Source organism: Numida meleagris, chromosome 2, assembly GCF_002078875.1.
Source record: "Numida meleagris isolate 19003 breed g44 Domestic line chromosome 2, NumMel1.0, whole genome shotgun sequence".
NCBI classification, from domain to species: domain Eukaryota; kingdom Metazoa; phylum Chordata; class Aves; order Galliformes; family Numididae; genus Numida; species Numida meleagris.
In genome coordinates this window covers 39712895-39727887 of record NC_034410.1, presented here as the reverse complement: position 1 = coordinate 39727887, position 14993 = coordinate 39712895, and positions in this window count along the sequence as shown.

Here is a 14993-nt window from a genome sequence, read left to right as displayed (position 1 = left end):
TCTTTTGGGAAAGATTTAATTTGGTTTACTGAGAAGTTTATAGGGCCAGAGATAACAATTAAAAAATAACAAAAAAAGTTGTGCTGATTAAAATGTTGTCTTTTTCTTTTCACTCAATATTTTAAACTACAGTTAACTGAAAGAAAATGTTCCCTCTAATTGATATTTTTATTATAAATTATTTGACAGAATGTGGTTCAAAATCAAGTTTTAAATTTGCCTCTAAAAGTTTTGAGAAGCTTACTGAATTGCTTTAGCAGCTAGCATAACTTTCTGTAGCATAAGCAGAGCTGTTCAGAATTTTTTTCAACAAAGCTCTTCTATTTTGGAAAATATTCTTTAAGTGTGCTCTCTGCCCTTCCTACAATGGTGAACAGCATTTCCAGGAAAGCTTTTGCAGGTAACAGGTCACAGTTTCAGAATTTAGATGAGATGTGCTTTTTTAATTATTTTATTATATATTTTTAATTATTTTAAGACAAGTTGAATATTTTAGAATTGTCAAACATCTCTATTGCACTCAGGAAAAGGAAAACTGTAGCCTTACATTTCCTTTAAATTTGGTATGATTACACAGGAGTGAGCCGGGTATGAATTTGTGCAATTACTTCATCACTTTAGACAAAACTCTAAACATTTGTCTGATAACTTCCCTAGCATTTGAAATCCCAGAAATTCAATGATCTGTGAAAATTATAGAAATGTTACAAACCCGCTTTTAGGTCCTAGGTTTCTAATTTATGTATATACATATGTAGGCTGTTCTGAAAGCAATGCCTATTTCCATGGAAACTACAACAGATACAAAGAGCACAGTAACTCTATTCGATATAGCAAATACTCAGCTACAAAACACTATTTTTCAACACAGTTATCACCACTGAATATGCATTTTCACCAGCAATGAACAAGAGCCTGCATGCCATGCTCGTAACAACCTGCACCAGTGGAGGCAATCCGCTATCACTGTCATCACGCTGAAACACACCACCCACTGCCTCACTGTGCTCACATCCACTGTTTGGTCCTCATAATCACTCAGCAAGCACAGATGAAATTCAAGGGGTGCTATTTTTTCTGTATGGAGGAATTCAATTCCACACCTTTGTTTCAGATGCACTTCTATGTCAGATAGCATTTTGTCAGATTGCCCCTCTGCTGCCATCTGTCGCATGGCAACGAAATATAACAGGATATTGGTGGGAATGTTCAACCTCTACTGCCATACTGCCAACATCTGCCTCTGACATTGTCGGCCAACATAATAAAATAGGAGGCATTTCTTTCAGAGCAGCCTATATCTATCTGTCTATCATTTTGAAAATCATACGCCCATAGTATATCTATTTTGTATCAGTTCATTTTGTTATTTGAATAAAGGTAATCCATAGGCATGAATACTCATTATCTGATAACAAACAAGACCTTTCATGGAGGAATATGCAGTAAATATATGGACTGATAGTGCTCAAATAAAGACCACTGAAGGGAACTAGTTAAAAGGATTTACTATGAAATTATCCACTATGAACTGAATATATTAGAAATAATGAATCATTACAAGATGATGCCCTAGAATTCTAAATCCTCATTTTAGTTAAATATACTGGAGCTGCACAGGAATGATCTTGGAGGGTAATGAAAAGCAAAATAATGACAGATTAGCCAGTTCACTAACTTCACTGATTAAAATCTTTCTCCATAATGAGCAAGCCAAATTAAATGGAGGCACGAGGTAAAAATATAAAATATACTTTCCTCTTGAAGTTTTAAGTACTTCAGCTAATTTGTGAATGTATTTCAGACCCAAAGACCAGAAATCTAACTCAGTGTCTCTCTCTACATTTTACTCGGGGTATGAGAATGTTCCAGAGATAAAGGCTAAACAAGCTGGACAAAGAAGACTCAAAATACTGAATTTCACAGACTGTGACTAGAAGTCAAGACCTATATTTCATCTCATGGCTGTAGAAGATTAACAGAGACAGAGGAATTTTAACCTTTAACCAGGTTAGGCTTCTGTGTGTTAACTTTGCAGTATTCTGAAAAAAAACAACTTGCAAACACAGAAAGAAGAAAGGCAGGGTTTTTTTTTTTTGCTTGTTTTTTTTTTTTTGTTTTTAATTTCTATTTGACACATCTAAATGCAGCTAATTAGATCACTTGGGAATTACCATTAACAATCAAATTCCCTCTAGAGAAAAACGTGTTTTCCAAGAAAATGCAAAGAAATCCAAGATTTGCTTGGAAAACACTGAGGCTCCAAACTGTTTTCTTAGAGCTCATAGTCTGTCTGTCTGCCTGCACAATCCACCTAGTAAGACTTGTACAACTAGTGCAACTTTATTATTTTACAGCCCCAAACTTGTCATGCTTCAATTTCATTTACATTGCTGTCACTGGGTAGCATCCTGATGTTTCTTAAGTCAAGGACAAATCTCCCATCTACTTCTCTGAGATTATGAGATCTCTTTAAATTCAGTGGAGTTATTCCAACTCATCTCAATGCCATCATCTCTCTGTCTAGTCTTTTATGTTGTGGGTTTACAGCATAAATAAGGCAATAATTAGAGATGCAAAACAAGTTTCAGTATCAATCTTGGAAGCAGAATGTGTCACCCTAGGAAAATAGAATCCCAAATGACTTAGGCAGAGCTGCCAAAGGGAATATCTAACATTTCACTAATGGAAAAATTGAATGTTAGATGGTAGGCATAATTGGAAAAGTACAACCCTTTAAGCCATATCACTGGTTTATATTCAGTGTAACTTCAAATATACTCAACTGTTACTTCCATTTTAAGGTCTATAGCAGGATTGATCATTTTTTCCAGGGTTTTCTCAGATAACAACAGATATGTGGGGACAATTCTCTAGATACTGTTTTTGAAAATTGTTTTATCACAGGATTTTGTTAAACATGAAAGCCTGAAAAAATTTTTATTTTCCTCTATCTGTTTTAGCCATAGCAATTACCTGGGGTATTTTAAGACTCGGAGTTAATCAAGAATGATTTATTTTAAAAAGACATCTAAGGCAACCTAGTACATCTTCGTTAGCAAAACTGAGATGTCTGCATATCTCTATCAAATCTAGCCAAAAATAATACAATAATCCTTGTTAGAAGGGTACCAGCTTTCCATGAGTTGCAAAAGGGTAATATATCCAACATTTTCACTGTCAGGGAAATTTCATTCCATAGTATGATTGCTCTAGACTATTACCTAAAGGGCCAGTTTCTGAGCCTTGGATATCTACCAAGACTTTACCGTGGAATTTTAGATTATGAGTTGGACTGCTTGCAATCATGATGGAGGAAGATTTCCTCCAACCTTCAGCATTGTGTGGACTTACCTTGCACAGGCAGTGCGGTTGCATTTGTCTCCCATATCATGGAGCTTATGGGCAATAGTGGTAGGGAACCTCACTAACAGACAATAATACTTGAACTGATCTGGAGACTGCATTATAGTTAACTGCTACTACAAACCAATCTAGAGCAAATTGGAATCAAGAAATACTGAGAATCAGTATTTCTGAGACGCAGTGCTCTTCAGAACTCCTTTTGTCCAGAACTCACCTTAAAGGTCACGATCTGATCCATTTTTACAACTTGTTAAAGAAATACATATTCATATATGTTACAATAATTTTTTTTTTCTGCATTCTGCCAAACAGAAAAATAAAGTAGAGACCAGAATCCTACTTCTAGTAAGCAAATGAATACTAGAGGTGAATCAACCATGGTTTTGACTGCTCCAATTTGCATAAAGGTTGCCACTGAAGTACACAGTGAAAGGGAGTAATTAGAAAGATAAAGAACTGTAAACCAAAGTTTACATCACCATCAAGATCTTAATTATTAATTATATTTCTCAGTATGAAGTAGCTCAAAAATAAGGAAACCTCAGTCAGCCTAAGAAGACTTATTCCGTAACATTGTACCCTGTTGTTATAAATGACTAAAGGCAATGTAGAGAGGAAATATAGTATGAGCTTTACAGTAACAGGTTGAGGAGTAAGGAACAAGCAGATAAAGGGAATGCCACTGTGGGAGTCTACTATAGACCACTCAGCCAGGAGGACAACACTGATTAATTATTCTTTCAGGAACTAAGACAGCTTTCTAGATCAACTGCCTGTGTCTTTATATAGGACTTCAACTTGCCAGATGTTAACTGAGAACACCACACAGAAGATAGGTTCAGGAGATTTCTAAAGCTCCTTGATGGTAGCTATCTGGTATAGGTACTAAGAGAATTGACGAGGAAAGGTGCTCTCCTGGATATTTTGCTTGTGAACGGAGAAGGTCTCATGGGTGACATGTAGTGGCTGTCTTGGTCATAGTCACTGTGAATTAGTCAAATTTAAAATCTTTGGTTATACAGAAGGAAAACTTCAACTCTGGATGCAGGGAGAACATATTTTAGTGTACTAAGGGAACTAGTTAGTAAGATATCCTGGGAAATGGTTTTTGATGGCATTGGAGCCCATCAGCTCTGGTCATTTTTTAAGTACCACCTCCTAAGAGCATAGAAACAGGCAACTCCAAGATGTCAGAAGTCAAACAGGTGGTACAGAAGGTTGGCTTGGCTGAACAGGGATCTCCTAGAGTCCTGAGTCTTCTAGAGTCCTTTTAAAGCCTTCTTTCTAGGCTGAAAAAGAAAGCATGTGGCCACTGAAAGCAAGATCAGGCAACATGTATAGTCAGGACTACAAGTATGCTGTTTGCCTTTGTAGGGAGAAAACTAATGCAATCCAAACTCTGTTAGAGTTGAAGCTGGCCAATACAGTGGGAGACAATAGAAATGTTTTTTTTTTAAACACGTTAACAACAAAAGAAGGAGCAAACAGTATGGCCACCTTATGAATAGGGACATAGACAAAAAAGAGATGTTTAATGCCCTCTTTGCCTCTGTCTTCAACACCTACAATGGGCTCGTGGACCCCTGGTGCTCCAAGTTGAAGGACCATGACAGCAGTAATGGTCAACTCCCAGCCAGCCCTGAAATTGTGCAGGATTTGCTGCTCCACCTGAATGCATATAACTCTATGGGGCCAGATGGGATTCATCCCAGGGTACTCAGAGAGCTGGTTGATGTTGTCACAAGACCTCTCTCAATAATTTTTCAAAATTCTGGGGAATTTGGAGAGGTCTCAGTTGACTGTAAGCTGGTAAAGTTCAAATTTGCAAGGAGGGTGAGAAAGAAGTCTCTGGTAATTACAGGCCTGTCAGTCTCACTTCAGTGCCTGGTAAAATTGTGGAGAAAATTATGCTGGGAATTACTGAAAAACACCTGAATGACAATATGGCCATTGGTCACAGCCAACACGGATTCGTGAGAGGAAGATCCTGTTTAACTAACTTAATTTCCTTTTATGAGAAGGTCATCCATGTAGTTGACCAGGGGAAGCCAGGTGATGTTATCTTTTTTGGATTTCAGTAAAGCTTTCAGTACTGTTTCTCACAGTATCCTTCTGGACAAAATGTGCAGCATATGGCTAGACAAAAACATAATGTGATGGGTGGGCAACTGTCTGACAGGTTGGGCCCAAAGGATTACAGTAAATGGGGTTACATCAGACTAGTGTCCAGACATTGGCAGGATTGCCCCTAGCTTCATTTTAGGGCAAATAATGTTTTCGTAAGTGACTTGGTTGTAGAACTAGAAGGTGTTTTGAGCAAGTTTGCTGATGATACGAAATAGGAAGTAGCTGTTGACTTCGTCATGGGTGGAGAGGGCTTGCAGAGAGAGCTAGATAAATTAGAGAGCTGGGCAATCGCTAATTGCATGAAGTTTAACAAGAGCAAGTGCCAGATTCTGCACCTGGGAAGGGGCAACCCTGGCTATATATACAGACTGGAGGATGAGATGGTAGAGCAGCCTTGCTGTAAGGAATTTGGGGGTCTTGGTCAGCAGTGAATTGAAAATGAGTTAACAGTGTGCCCACGCAGCTAGAATGGGCAACCATATCCTGGGGTGCACCAAACACAGCACAGCTAGCTGTTTGAGGGGAGTGATTTTCTTGCTCCATGTTATTACTGGTGTGGCCTCACCTTGAGTACCATGTGTAGTTTTGGGCATCACAGTACAAAAAGGACATAAGACTGTTCAAGAGCCTCCAAAGAAGGGCTACAAATATAGCGAAGGGTCTGGAGTGCAAGGTGTATGAGGGGTGGCTGAAGTCCCTTAATTTATTCAGCCCAGAGCAGACGAGGCTTAGGGGAGGCCTCATAGTGGCCTGCAGCTCCTCATGAGGGGAGTGGAGAAGCAGTGTTGATCTCTGCTCTCTGGTGACAGTGACAAGATCCAAGGCAATGGCATGGAGCTGCATTAGGAAAGGGTCAGACTGGGAAAAAGTTCTTCAATGAGAGTCAGGGGCACTGGAGCAGTCTCCCCTGAGCAGCAGTCATGGCACTGAGCTACTGGAATTCAAGGAGCATCTGGACAATGCACTCAGATATATGGTCTGATTTTTGGGTGGTCCTGTGTGGAGGCAGGGGTTGGACTCAGTGATCCTTATGGGTCCCTTCCAACTTGGAATATTCTGATTCCATGTTTTCTTTTAATGTGGGAAACAGGGGCCTTCCTGTTACATCCCTAATTTTTCTACTTTTTACACACTTCCATTTTACACAAGTCTTCCTTTCCTCCTGCATAGTCTCCTTTTTATATACAGCTTGATGCATCATGGATTATATACCCCATCTGCATTCCCACAGAGCTTAGTATGTGTTTTTGCCTTCCACTGGATGGTATGTGTGGAAGCTGTTCAAGTGCCCTCTAGCGACTGAAACTCACAGGAAATTTTTTGCAGTATTTGAGACCTAGTAACTGCAATAAAGCAGATGTAACTTGTTGAGGACATAAAGTTTTTCCATTTTAAGCTTTGATTTTCCAATTGATGTGACAAAAATTAGAATATCTCACAAGCAACAGACTACCTGAAAGCACTGGAGTAGGGCCCATAAGCCCAATGTAGACTAGAAGGTAGATGCTAAGTTTGCAGGAAACCATAAATGTTTATTAGCTGGTCCACCTTAGAACCACATAATAATTGAAAGAAATAAAACCAATAATCTATTTACAGTTTCTTACATTCTTCATTAAGTCATTTCAGCTACTTTCCTTATTTGATTTAATCAAACAGTGGTAGAAAAGTAATGTAGTAGTTGTAGATGAAGTTTCTGCTTCACAACCCACTGTAGCAAATGAATTGTAAAAATTATGCCCTTTGAATCAGTTCAGATTTTGAATACTTGAATTACATAACTAACCCACAGGCTAACAGCTTATTTACAGAAATGTACTATTTATTTATCAATTTATAGGCTCATTAACCTGGAAGCTTAGCCACTGGGATTGGAACAACATAGTACAATACATGTAAGTTTTAAAGTCAACACAGCTTTATAAAATGAATACAAATGTTAAGCACTGAAGAATAAAGAATAAAAAGTATACCTTTAGCTTTAAATTTCAACCATTTACAAACCAACAAAAAATCCCACAATGATACATAGGAATACATTTTCCATTTTAGGTCATAAGTAGCCTTTCTAGTCCAAATAACCAACCAGATAAGGGCAACAGACAGCATCACAGAGACCTTAGGTTCACTAGAAAATAACCTAATTTGTGGGCTGGCACAATAAAAACAAACTGACCCAGGAATAAAGAAGACCTTCTACTATATACTTATGCGCAAATCTCAGAGAAATAGTAAAAGATACTCAACCTATCCATTCTGGCACGAGCAAACCAATTTTCTCTCTCATACCTTTCAGGTGTACACACTATCATTCAAAATAAAAAGCCATACTACCCTGAATTAGACAAGAAAAACATATTTATGTCTGTTTGGCAGTTGATTTACACCAGATTAAGTTTGATTAAGTCTTTCATATCTGTAGAGACAAAAGCCAACTCAAATTCTGTGGGGATTGAAGAATAGAGAAAATAAAGAAAATTCAACAAAGAGGCAATTCTGGGTTTTTCATACTGATGAAGTATTCTTCTGGATATCCTTGGAGGGTCTAGTAATGTCACGGACTGGGCACCGCTAATAAAGGTGTAGTACTTCAATTGAAGTATCCTATTTTTTGAAATCTTGCTGAAAGGATTTAGTTTGGGATTAATTTCTGAGGCAGAATGATTCTTTTGACAATGTATTTTGGAAAACACCTGCCTTCTTTACACACTTCAGTTTTCTTGAGTTATAGCAATAAACATCCATCCTCATGTGGATGACCTTGGAAATTTCTTTAGTGTATTCTTCAGTAAACCAAGAAAGCTCAGCAAAAAATAAATAAATAAATAAAAAATGCAAGAGGCCACAGCTGCATGCTTAAAATTATATCGGATGAAAAGTTTTAATGTATGTTATGAGAAAATGAAGCTGTTCAAACCCAAAACACAACATGAAAACACATCTCTGCAGATGTGACAGTTTTGTGATTTATTATTATCTCTTTGAAATATTGTTATTTCACCTCTTTTTACATCATTTTTTTACATCTTACAAACCATTAATTCTATAAAATTTCTATTCATATTAACCCCTTTTTTAATCTGTCCTATTTTTCCATCTTCAATGCTCCTCTTAAAATGCTACCTGCAATACTATTTTTTCATTTTCCCTCTCTTGTCCTTTCTCTCAGTACGTAGGATACAATGTTATATCGCTGTCCTCTTACAGCCCAGACATTCCTGAAAACAAATCAAACTCAGACATAAAGCTTCTGAGTAAACCCTAAAAACACACAGAGTTTCATTGGTGTCCAAATATCTCCCCCTTTTCAAAAATACCCAACCCAGCAAAAACCACAGAAGCCGGCTTTAACAGGTATGTTTTATTGTTGCTGCAATAGGGATTTTTTTTATTGTTATTTTGTTTTTCAAGTTTGCCTTAGAGGAATTCTAAAATGCTTTCTATCCCACTTGAAGGTCTCTCAAAAGCAATCTTTTAGCACTACAAATTTCCCTTTAGCAGCAGGACAAGTTTGCCTGCCAGCAAGCCAATTCTTTATGAGAATGAAGAGCTTCTCATCAGTAAATGCAACATCTTCAACACTGCATTCCAGTTTCCACAGCAATAACATTGTCCTATCATTGACTTGAAAATAATTAGCCAGCAGCATCATTGGTATTTTCTTCATTGCCAGCACAGCTCTTCAAAGCAGTAATTCATCTCTCCTCAGGAGCATCAAGCTCTACAATTGGATAATGATGGACTTGGGCAAATACCAGTCTCACTGTCAGCAGTAAGATTCCTACTGAAGCAACCTGTAATCCAGTTTTCTTATGCAGTAATCTAGTGTTTTTTGAACTACAATCAAACCTTCTATAAAAGTGGTATAATTGTGTGTAACTAAAGCAAAGTAGTTGAGATCTGAGCCCATTCTTTTTCCTTTCAACACACACTTCAAACTAGTCAGCAATTCCCAAACTTGCCCATGTTACTACACTCTGAAGATGACAATTCACTCATCCCAAACAAATTCAGCAAGTGGTTTGTTCTTTCTGAAGTGACAACAAGCACTGCCCCATTTATATCAGCATGGCAGCCCTCTAACCATGTCCCTCTGTTGCAGACTTCGGTCTTTGGAACAGCCCATCCCATCCCATCCCCATATGAAAGAACAATGCTGAAGCATGACTTGTGCCCCCATTCCAACACTTCGGTTTACTCTTTTTCCAAAAGAAAAGGATTCACCAAAAAAAAAAAAAAAAAAAGCAATGTGAGCTCTGGGAATATTTAGATTTCATTCTCATCAGTCGTTTCTTTTTCTGCGCACACACTCTTCACAGTCAGGTGTAGGACTGATATGGTATATTTGTACTTTAGCAGGAATAAACAAGGTGTTATTCAGCTTTCTTCAAGTCCGCAACAATATTCTGACAAGATAGAAATTAGTGGTAATTAATAAAACCCATTTATTAAAGCCAAGCCAAATCTGCTTGAAAAAACGATGGTGAAAAGTAACACCTGAAAGGGATCCTCACAGCATTTGTCATGGCCATGGTCGTATTGCTTAGCTAGATGGATATCCTACCCTGAGTAGCAGTAAATTCCTTACCTAGCAAAGGAAGTATTTGAGGGCCATGGAAGCAATGGATAAAACAAGCCTGAAAACAGGAACTGGTATCCAGTGAACAGGCAGTTTAAGTGAAACATGAAAATGTACATTCTTCCTACATTTGTTGGTACTGTTGGCTGAAGGTTTTTTTTGTTTTTGGTTTTTTTTTCAGAGCAATTTTCTTTTTGGAACTTTAATCAAAAATTCCAGAAGAGGTAGCTAGATATTTCCCTGCTATCTTTTTTAAAAAATCAGTTAAGACTGTGTGTTTGTGCATGCAAGTGTATTTAGAATATTAACTTGGTAAATCAACAGTTGACTTCCCAATTAAGCTAACTGGTAGCAGCAATTAAGGTAGCAATTGGTAGGATATAATAATGTATAAGAGATTATCTCCATTTTAACATTAAATAGACTTTGTTGTAGCCTTCGTGTAAGTTAGAAAATTGTGGTTTCTTTTGCTACAAGGTTGTCAACGGTTTACGGGCGTTCGGCCCGATTCCGTGACGAAGGGGACGGGGGACCCACGGGCCCATGCCCCGGGAAAAGGGAAAAGGAAGAAAAGGGTTAGGAGATGGCCCTGAGAGCAAAGAACAGCGGCAACAATCTGAGGAGAAACAAACTAATTTACTAAATAAGATATCGGAATGCAAAACAACACACTATAATACAATATAATTACAATTTAAGCTGATAAATCCAATGCAGAGAGAGAGAATGTCCCAAAATCAAGGTAGGCCTTACTCTACTACTGACGATAAGACGGCTGGAGAGCGAGGTGCTGCCAAGACGAGAGACGGCGGAAAAAGGGACGAGGTCTCGTTATCTGCAAGTTTTTATACTGCGAGCTTTTATCTTTTCCCTCCGGCTGGAAAATGGTAACAGAGGAGCAAAGTACCGTGGGGAATGTAGTAGTCCTTCTCTTCTGAGAACCAGGTACATTCATTACATGATGTTATGATGTGGAGTACCAATAACCGAAAATCATAAAACCATGACAAAGGTCTATTATGGTTTGATTTGAAATTAAACTTTTTTCCTCTGTGCCAGTAAGAATGTCCTTTGAAGTCAGAAGTGAAGACACCAGACACCATCTGCACTCTAATTAGCAAAGTGCTCCTAAATGAGCACTGACATACATGCCTCTAAATGGTGAGCTCTCAGGTGGGCCTCGCAGTACAGCCCTCCCATGTCATTATTTGTATGACTAAAAGCCATTTGTCCTCTCCCACCTGAACAGCTCAATTCAACTGTTGTCTAAGAGAAAGCACTGGCACAGGCTGCCCAGAGGAGCTGTGGATGTCAGATCCCTGGAAGTATTCGAGGCCAGGCTTGATGGGCTCCTGGGCAGCCTGATCTAGTGGTTGGCAACTGCATGGTGGTTGGAACTAGATGATCTTTGAGGTCCCTTCCAACTCAGGCTATTCTACGGTTCTACAATGATTGATTCTTCCCTTCCTTTCCTCTTGAGACTTCTCTACTCATTCTTCTATTCCTGCTCCAGTTCCTCACCAGGTTCTTCTTTGGCTACCAGTTATTGCTAGGAAGAACCAGGTGAAATTTGTCATTTTTAAATACCAGCATTAAAAAAAAAAAGAATTTAGAATATTGTCCACATGTTTACAAGTGTGGGTGCTTTTTCCTCTCCATTTTCAAATCTTTGATGTAATGCTTTAAAGTACATAACACAGAAAGGAACTTTATTAGGAAGGGACTTGTACAGATTCATTTTGAACTAGTTTTTTTTTTCTTTGCTTTGCTTCCTAATATGTAGAGCTGGACAGAAGATTTTTTTTTAAAGGCATGCACACCAAGAAGAATGCTGATTGAAAAGATCTAAACCACTCAGGAGGCTGGCCTCCCCAGGGGCAAGGATTCATCTGTTGTTTCTCCAACACTTTACCAGAAAAATAGTGCCTCTAACAGTACTGACTCATAATAGCATTGTTTCAATGTGAGACAGATAATGAGGTTACCACACTGTTCATTCCTTCTTATGCTGGTACAAGGAAGTGGAAATTCTTGTGCATTGACTTTCATTAAGATGCTGCTTGGGGAACTGAGACTGTTTCAGGAGTTTGTTCACAAATAGCATTGTTATCCATGGATTTAGGACTGGCTAAGTCTGTTAGCTACTCCCAGCTATGCCCTCATGCAGAATATGCAGGTAAGAAATGCACTACTGCATGGAATGCAAGTAATTGCTTTTGTACTTTTGCAGCTTACAGTGTACGCTGGCCTTTGCTTAATCTGAAACAAAGAGGAGAATTCCACAGCTTATGGAAGATTAGCTGAAACCATAGAGGAGTCCTTTCCTCTATCTGCCCTTAACTTCTGCCAAAATATACAAATCTTGAAACATAATTAAATCTTCAAAGAGCTTCAAAATAGTTCTTGAACATACTAAAAATGGAATAACTTTACAAATAAATTCTCAAACAACTCAGAACTTTAGGACTCTTCACAACTGCTGCTGGTAAAACAAAACAAAACAAAACAAAAATAAACAGACAAGAGCATCACAACAACAGGAAAATAGGATGAAAAGGCCTCCAAACACCACAAGCTAAACTTTTTGATAGAAGTCATTCTACCCACAACTCAACAGAACTTGTTAAATAAATACAGAAATGGCAGGTTTACTTTAACTGAAGTCACTTGATTCTCAAGTGAGTAAAGAAAAGTGTGCAGAACTCTAAGTTCACAACATGCAAATTGCCATTCATTTTCTTGCAGCTGTGACTGAAGAGGATGTAGGTTGGGGAGAGTTTGGGAAATATTAACAGCAAAAATAGGCAAGAGATTGCTAAAAATACCATAAGCTCCCATTTCATGTGTATTATTTCATGTCACATTGCTCTTGGACTAGATGACGGTTGAAGGTCCCTTCCAAATGAACTTCTCTATTCTAGTTTTTTATTAAAATTCAAAATTCAGGCAAGTGGGGCAAAAAAAGCCAACAAAACAAACCATGGGATAAACTCAACCACACAGGACACATAGCCAGTCTTTGTCATTTGCTCAGTAACTCAAAGATAACTTTCTGCTTGAGCAATCTGCAGTTAGTTCCCTCATACGTTCTCCTTCTTCCATTAACATTTGATACTAATAGTTATTTAACTGAACGTTTTCCTTCTAAGAAATCAGAATCAGGAACTAAGGTTTCTGATATAAATTTCTGTCAGCCTGTCTGCTGAACATCTCATCCCTCAGCAGCAAGAACCACAAGCTACCATTTTGTTTGATTCCATGACTGAAGGAAGGTTATTTTCTATTCTATTAAGCTGAGCCTTCTATTTCTTAATTATTATCAGAACAATCATATACACAATAAGTTATTGTAACTGCTTTATACTTGCTTCAGAAAACATACAGAGAGGAAAAGAACTAAATGTTTATTAACAGCCACTCTTTGAAGGGCAAGTATGTACAGCCACAACAATTCATTTATCTGGAACATGACTTACGTGTCTTTGAATACCTGTTTGACTCACATCTCAACAGCCCCATACTCTCTCCCTCAGGTAATTTGGCTACTTTTTCAATCTGTTTGTTGGGTGTTTTTTTTTCTGTGCAACTATTCAGTTTTGTCTCAACTAGAATTTAATAGCATCATTTGCAAAACTAATGCAGAACAATCAATATTATATCTAAACTTCACATTAGAAATACAGGATGGTTTACATGACAGTGGTTCAGGTTAGGCCCAATGGAAGGTTTTTATCTATCATTCCTTCCCAAACCAAGAATCGAATTAAAACGAGTAGAAGCTTTGCCAGTAAGATTTACACTCCCATTTTGTTTCAACTGTGTGGGTTAAATTCTATTCAGAGAAAACAATCTTCACAGCACAGACAGTAGAAACTACAGAAAGGACTTGAAAGAACAAGGGAAAGGAGATTCATCAGCCAGAAAAAAAATGGGGCTACTCTAGACAAAATTAGAGTATCTGGGAAGCTTGAAGAATTAACCTCCCCTCTACTTTTATGGAGCCATCCAGAACACAGTGGAAAAATTAAGCAAAGTTGCAGGAAGATATTAAATCTAGAAGACACTGCAGAATAGGAAAAACTGAACAGTTAATATCGTTACCATGAAGACAGCAGAGCAGAACTATTTAATTTCAGATAGCCTTATTATGAATTTATTTATTTTTTATTTTTTACAAAACAGGGTACAACAAAGTAATGTGACCAGAAAGAAAGCAGTAAAATTCAGTGTAACTTCTAAACAAATTCCACAGAGTATGTACTGCAAATGCTTAATTTCCACAGATAAACTAAAATTAATCCCTTAGTGAAAGAACAAGGTGATATTTTTTGAGATGAGGTGACTGCATGTCAGTTGTTGCGTGCAATGCAGTCATACCTTTCTGATTCACATTAAGGTGGATCTTAGAAAAGCTTACAAAAAGGTTGCACTAATGAATGACTCACTTATTCATCACCGTAAACCTTGATGCTTATCAGGAGAATAACCGCAGAAGTTCTGTAAAATACTCTGATGTTGCAGTTAGTCAGAAAAGGGTGAAAACAAAATCTTGACAGCTTTTCCCTGGAATGTCGCTGAGGTTATTGCCGGTGGTGCATCACCAGCTCTTTAAAGCTATGACTGCAGAGAAAGTGCAGCAGCCGGACTGACTCTCTACATAAAATGACAAGCAATCAAAGAGAGGCACCGAGTCTGCAGTGCTGTGCTGCATCTGCATATATGAACCAGAACAGGGACAAGAGCCTCCATAAAGCTGCTGGCAACGAGAAATTCCAGCTATTTCTCAGTCAACACATATTTTTTGGGACTGATTACTATCATAGAAAATGACTTGGCTCCTCCAAAAAGCAGTGCTTTCAGTTCCTCCTAAAGAAAATTTTAAAGGCAAATGACCTGAACTCCAGCAACCTTTGTGGCCACA